At 60.7% G+C, this 6,745-nt stretch overlaps 1 protein-coding gene across 16 annotated transcripts in view; it reads right to left on the bottom strand.

The window, feature by feature from the left end:
* CACNA1C (calcium voltage-gated channel subunit alpha1 C) overlaps nucleotides 1-6,745 on the bottom strand; it is a 435,155-nt gene that overhangs the window by 330,136 nt on the left and 98,274 nt on the right. The gene's annotated exons all lie outside the window — the stretch shown is intronic.

Raw genomic sequence — 6,745 nt, forward strand, 5'->3', positions numbered from 1 at the left:
CCGGTGCGGTCTGAGGTCACGCCTGGAGGCCTTGCCCCCAGTTCTCATACTAAGCGTCTTTCCTCTTAAAACGGCCACAGCACTGTCTGCTGCAGGTCTGAACTCCAACTGACCCAGGCGGGCTGCCGCGCACCAGCCCGTGGAACTCCTGCCACGGTGGGGAAAGAACAGTTCTGGGGGTCCAGTATGGTGGCCACCAGTCAGGAGCTTTTAAGCCCCTGAGGTGCAGCCAGTCCAACTGAGGAGCTGCACTTTAAATCTCATTGAATTTCAGTTAGTTTACACGTAAGCAGCCTCACGTGGCCAGGAGCCGCCGCTGCGGACGGCCCAGGTCTATGTGCAGAGGGAGCCGTAACGGCAGGTCCAGACGAGGAGGGAGAAGCAGTGAGAAACGGGGGAGAGCGCTGGATCCCACTTGCGAGGGAACTGAAAACAGCAATCGAGGCCTGCTTCAGAACTTGCTGGGTGGGCGGGTTTTCTGATCGGGAAATAACCACCCCAGGCAGAAAGACGTATTTCAAAGCACAGGAGAGTCTAAGATCCAACAAACAACGCAGAAGCGAAAAGTCACTTTTCAGGGCTAATACTCTCGACAAATGAATGGGGCACTAATTCCCCAGTGGGCAGACGGGGAAGCTGACATTTCCCCCCAGACAAGGGGGCCCACGGGAGCCCCAGGATATCCCAGCTGGATGGAGGCCCCTCCCCAGACCAAGCACCCAGAGAGTCCACCAGCCCCCTCTCTTACCTGAGCTGTTTCCGCATCATTGCCAACAGCGTCCCCTCGGTCTCTCTGCCCTCCTCATCCCAAACCCTCTACAAACACAGCTGATGGGAGACTGAGACGCTCAGAACGGGTCAACGGCCATGGAAGTCAAATCTCCAAGACAAAGAGACCAGGGTGAGGGACTGCGGACAGCTGTTGCCACCCCCTCAACTCTGGGGTCGGGCACTGCCTTAAATAGCCCGCCTGTCTACGCTCCATCCCACCTCTCTGGGGCAGGGCAAAGCAGAGACCCCGGCGCACCTCAGAAGCCCAGGCCAATGGCGAGGGGACCAGCAGTCACACCCTGGCGACCCAGCGAACTCAGCCTGTCCCCCGCTCTTCACGGAGAGAACATGGGGAGGAACCCTGGGAGGGACTCCCACAGAAGCAGACCAGCCTCCTTCTGCAGAGGACCCTCACCCGAAAGCCGACCCTTCGTGGTACTCAAGGTCACACTGACCTCAGAGAGCAGGAGGAGGAGGACAGCCGGGAAGCAAACACAGACCCGCACGCGGCTCCGCGCCCTCCAGCCCGAGCAGTCAAGTGCAACAGGGAGGAAAGTCTTCTTCCGCTGATTTCCCAGCAGGGGTGGCGGTGGGGGAGCCTGTCGCCACCCGCTGATGGCAAACCTGAATTGCAGGGCCTAGCGGAGGACTCGCTCAAGTTGACTGAGAGTCAGCCTTTAGATCATTGAGGGTCACTGCCAAGCAGCCACGGTAGCCAAAGGGCAGACCCGGCCCCGAATGAGGTCAGATCCAGCTAGAAAAATGGGAAATCCCCCAGGTCGCTGAGGTCTGGGGACAGGTGCGGCGCAGAGAGCGGGAGGAGGGTCACAGAGGCCCCGAGCAGCAGCGACGGGACCCAAACACCAGCTCCCGCTGCCCTTCAGTGGACCAGCGCCCGGGACCTCACTCCCACGCGGAGCCCTTCTCTGACCCTCCCAACGACCCAGGAGCCCCTTGAGGGCAGGAACCAGCTCTGTTGGCTCAGAAACCCTCGCACATGCTTGTCACCCAGGAGGTGCTCAAAGCATGGCGGCTGCAGGGAAGTTCTGCAGAATTTCTGTTCAGGCTTCACAGATTTCTGAGCAGAAGTTCACAGAGAAGATGTTATTCGATTACTCGGATCAGTGTGTCTGCCAACTGGTAAACGTGTTTATGTCCTCGTTCAGTGGTTGCTGCCTGTCCCCACCGGAAAGGAAGCCCCAAGAAACAGGCACCTTCGTCCACCTCGTCCACCCAACTCACTACTCGGTCCCCAGCCCACAACGCCTGCGTGGGACGCGGGCACACGAGAGGCGTGTTGAGTGGATGAATGAGCGGATGTCGCAGAATGAAACTGTCCCACGGTCTTGTTTCCCCTTCACGTTCACCACTTAGACTCTGGCCCCGTGATACCGAGGGGTTTGCTGCTCTGGCCCCATTTTATTGCTGGAAAAACAGAGACACAAGGTTTCCAAACATCAGAACTGAACACCGGAGTCGGGGCTGCTTTGGGAGGAGAGTTTTTAGCAGATTCAGTGGCCGTGACCTCCTTCCTTCTCACCACCTGGGAGGGCGGGGCAGAGGACAGCTCACTCCCCTCACGGACACCCACCTGCCCGCCTACTTCACCCACTGAGGGGGGCAGGGCACCTTCGGGAACCAGCAGTAACTCCCCGACTCCGTCCCGTGTGGGCCAGCGCCCAGCCCCACGACCACGGCTCTGACTCCGTGGAAGAGCGGGTGCCGCCCCGCTGAGGCCCAGAGCCCAGGCCCAGACCCTCGCGGCTGACGGCCCTCCCGATCCCCCAGAGAGAAGGTCTGACTGCGCCCCACCGGGGACGCGGCGGCTGAGCTCTGGAACCCTGTCCAGGCAGCGGGAGCAGGAGCCGACAGACCCGGTCGGCAGAGCGATCCAGCACTGCCCAGAGACCCCAGGCCTGAGTCGTGCCGCCGTCGGACACCAGCCCTTCGGAGAAGTGGGAGCAGAGCCAGGCCCGGGGGGAGCACGCGGCTTCCTCCAGCCACACAGCTCTCGCCATCAGAACCCGGGCCCCGACCCTACGACCGCATTCACTGCACCGGCCTCCCTGCCGAGCACCGAGTGCCACAGCTTCCCCGGGGCTCGGTCTGCTCGTCTGTAGAACAGAGGACAGCGCGTCCCTCCCAGGCCAGCCGTGGAGATGAGTGAGATTCTGCCTGTGGAAGTGCAACTCAAATATGAAGAACTGCCTAATAAGGACCACGCTCCTCGGGGCCCAAGGGAAAGTCCCCGTCTTCTGCGACGCGAAATAAAGCATGAAGCCTGTTTTACAGAAAACAGAAATCTTTTCCCCACAAGCACACCTCCTCGTTAAGCAACCACCTCTTAAAAATCGCGGCGTCTCACACACAAAGATTAAGCTTGTCGCTGTGTGGAAGAGTGACTCTCTCCAGAGAATTCAGGACACGGAGAATTCCAGAGATTCCTGCAAACCAGGCTCCATTTCCCAAGGCGCTGTGTCGGTGGAAGGCTCTGAAATTCTCCCATCGCCAGTGGGGTGTGCTGGGGGGCGGGGGCCCCGCGTACGTTCACGCACTGCACGCACCGCACACACCAGCACACGCCCGCCAGCCTCTCCGGCCTCCTCCTGGACGCGGATCGTCACCACGGTGGGACAAAGCAGCACGTGGGCCCTGAATGAGACAAGCCACTCCACAGGCACGCTCGTATAAAGCACAGTGCTTCTCTCATTTAGAAAAGTCAGTGCCATTTATCTCGTGAATCCTCACAAAACCAGACGGCCGGCAGGCGAGAAGACGGCCGGCGATGAAAAGTGAGCCCGCGGCCCTGAGGCTGCCGCTCCCCAGACAGACTGCGCTTCAGACAGACACGAAGCCACCGTGACCCCCCGAGTCTGGGGAAGAACTGGAAGTGGACACGGCTGGGCTCCCGGCTCCATCGCCCCTTGTCCTGGGCTCGCGGGCAAATCGCTCTTGACTCCCTCGTCTTCAGAGTGAGAAGGCGGCACCAGATGCCGTGATGCTCGGCTTCAGGACCCTGTGGCCCGGGCCATCCCCTCCCCCGCTGGTCGAACCCCCCTCAGCCCCTGGGTGCCTGGGTCTCCTCCCCACCGGCCCCGAGGACCAGGGCTGGCGGGGTGCAGCCCGACACCCACGCCCTCCGCTCGCCGGTCGGGCGCTCAGCCTGGGAGCGTGTGCCCCGCTGCCCCACGTGGCAGGTTCAGCTCCGGGGCCACGCAGCAGGAGGGCTAGCAGAGCACGACCCTCGGCCCCCACCTCTTCTGGTTGTTTATCCCAGGGTCTTCCCAGGACATTGGGGTCTCAACATGGCTTAAGGGAAGCCCTCAAATCCAGAGAAAGCACTGCACACTCATCGTTTACCAAAAGCCAGAAAATAACAAGTGTTGGCAAGGACGTGGAGAAATCAGACCCCTGTGCGCGGCTGGCGGGAACGTAAGTTGGTGCAAGTGTGATGGAGAACAGCACAGTGTCCCTCAAAACATTAAACACAGGGCCACTGTGTGATCCAGCAGCTGCACCTCTGGGTCTGTGTCCAAAAGAACTGAAAGCAGGGGGGCCCACGCTCACGGCCGCATCGCTTAGGATGGCCCAGAGCCACCCAGGGCCCCTCGACGAATGAGTGACTTGGCAAAGTGTTACACGTCCAGTGGACCGTTAGTCTCGAAAAGGGAAGAAATTCTGGCATGTGCTTCAGTTCAACACGGAACCTGGAGGACGTGTCGGCGAAATAGCCAGACACACGACTCCACTCACGTGAGGGCCCGACAGGGGTCAGTCAGAGAGACCGGAAGTAGACGGGTGTCACCAGGGGCTGGGGAGGCGGGGGGACGGGGAGATAGCGTTTAATGGGGACAGACTTTCATCGGGAAGATGAAAAGTTCTGGTGGGGGGGCTGGCACGAAAATGTGAACATATTCAACGCCATTACGTTATGTACTTTAAAAAGCTTAAGAGGGTAAATCTCGTGTTGTGTAAATTCTACATAATATTAAAAAGTTAAAAAAAAAACTTTAATTTGATTCAATTTTGTTTTAAAAGCGAAAGAGGGATGAGTGTTGGACTTCAAGATCTTGGAAGAACCTTCCAGGAGGCAGCAATCCAGGGGCGGTAGGCCGCCTCCTCTGGAAAAGAAAGCGGGAAGGGAGGCCTCTGGAGTGCGAGCCACTCGAGCTGCGGTTCGGGGAGGGGTGGGAGGGTGGGAGACCTCTACCCATGCAGGTGCCCCCGGGCATGGCCTCCTCCCGGCCTCGGCACGTGACACGGGCCCAGAGAAGGACCCAAAGAATCTTGGTCATAAACTGTTTTCAAATATCAAATAAATCACACGTGCACACACACAAACATGCCTTCACAACTGAGTGAAGCCAGGCACGTCCAAATACGGCCACGGTGTTCCAAGCGCCACGGGACATCGGGCACCAGACCCTCGGCTGGGAGAGCCCCGGCCCGTCCAGCTGTGCCCCCACCCACCCCCACCGCAGCCTGGAGCAGCTCCAGGGCAGGGGGGACCAGTCGTCCCTGCAGCCCCCTGCCCAGCCCTCGCCCGGACCATCGGGTATAACACGACGTGCTGGCCGCGGGCACGCGACTTCTCCCCGGCGTCCAGTTTCCAATGCTAACGATGCCAAGTGGGACCCGGGCTGGGGCTGCCCTCTCCGCCCCGCCCTCGGCCCTCTGGCTCTTAGATCTGGGCTCTCTCCCTCCACATGCGTTGGCTTCCCTCCCTCTTGGGCCCCGAGCTGCCTTTTCTCTTATTTCTGCTTGGGTTTTTCTGACACCTTCTAGTCAGTGGCCTCTGACCTCTCCTGGCCCCGAGGAGGACAGAGGAGACGCGAGGGAGAGTCCTGGTGCGGGGCAGGGACCGGGGAGTGGCTGCCGCCAGGTGGGGTCCTGGTGCTGCCCAGACCCCTCCCCGGCCTCCAGCGCATCCCTGGCCCGGCCGGGAGGGAGGGAGCGCAAGGGGAGCTGGGGGCGTCCGTCTTCAAGAGCCAAGGGGGAGGCAGAGGTCGTCGTGGCCCCACTTTCCATCTCAGAAGGGTGCTCCATTCACGGAGCAGAAACGGGGATGGAAAGTCTGCAGAGCTCTGCAACCCGCAACGCTGCCCCATGCACACGACTGTCCTCTGACCGTGGCCGTCTGGTCACCAGGAGGGTGATCACCTTTGCGACAAGTCGGCTCCGGCACTGGTCTACGGAGACCGCAGGGGCAGCGGGAGGGCGGAGGGTGGGGTGTGGGGTCAGACTGCGGGGGACGGAGGGCATCACGGGGCCGGAGAGGAAGCGGGAGGGTCTCGTGGCGAGAACACAGGTCAGCAGCCGCTCACCATGGGGCCCGAGTCCGCGTCCTCTGCAGCACGTTTGAGCCCCAGGAGCCTGGCTGGGGTGGGGGTGGGGCGTGTCTGGGGCTTGAGGGCTCTGAGCAGCTGCCAAGGACTTTAAAACCTTCATAAGCACCTGGTGTGGCCCAGCCGTACTCGGGGTTTCAGGGACTGGCTGTCACTCAGTGGTATTCTTACATTGTCGACATTGTTGTTAAGGTGACCTGGGTCCCTCCTCAGGCCTGCGGCAAGGAAGGGGGCCACCCGGCTCACCCGACACGGACCTGGTGCAGAGAGACAGCCCTCACGGCCCACCAGCCCCTCCCCGCCCCGACTCTCCTCTTGGTCTAGGAGACCGAGGAGGGGGTGGGAGGGGTGGATGCATCCTGCTCCCCGAGTGGGGGCTGTGTGACTCCGGACAAGTGCATCCGCTCTCTGAGCTTCAGTCACCTCGTCTCCAAAACGAGGGAGCCGACCAAAGATCTCTAAGGCCCTGTACAGTTTTTCCAACCTTGATTCCAGAACTTGCATGTGGGAGTTGATCACTGGGAACAGGCGGGCAGAAAAAACGGGCTTTCCGGATGGAGCGCATGCCCCCACCCCACCCCAAATACCCTCCGTTAACGCTAATAAACGCTGGGACCTGAAAAGCACCC

Source organism: Camelus bactrianus, chromosome 34 (genome assembly GCF_048773025.1).
Source record: "Camelus bactrianus isolate YW-2024 breed Bactrian camel chromosome 34, ASM4877302v1, whole genome shotgun sequence".
Taxonomy (NCBI): Eukaryota; Metazoa; Chordata; class Mammalia; order Artiodactyla; family Camelidae; genus Camelus; species Camelus bactrianus.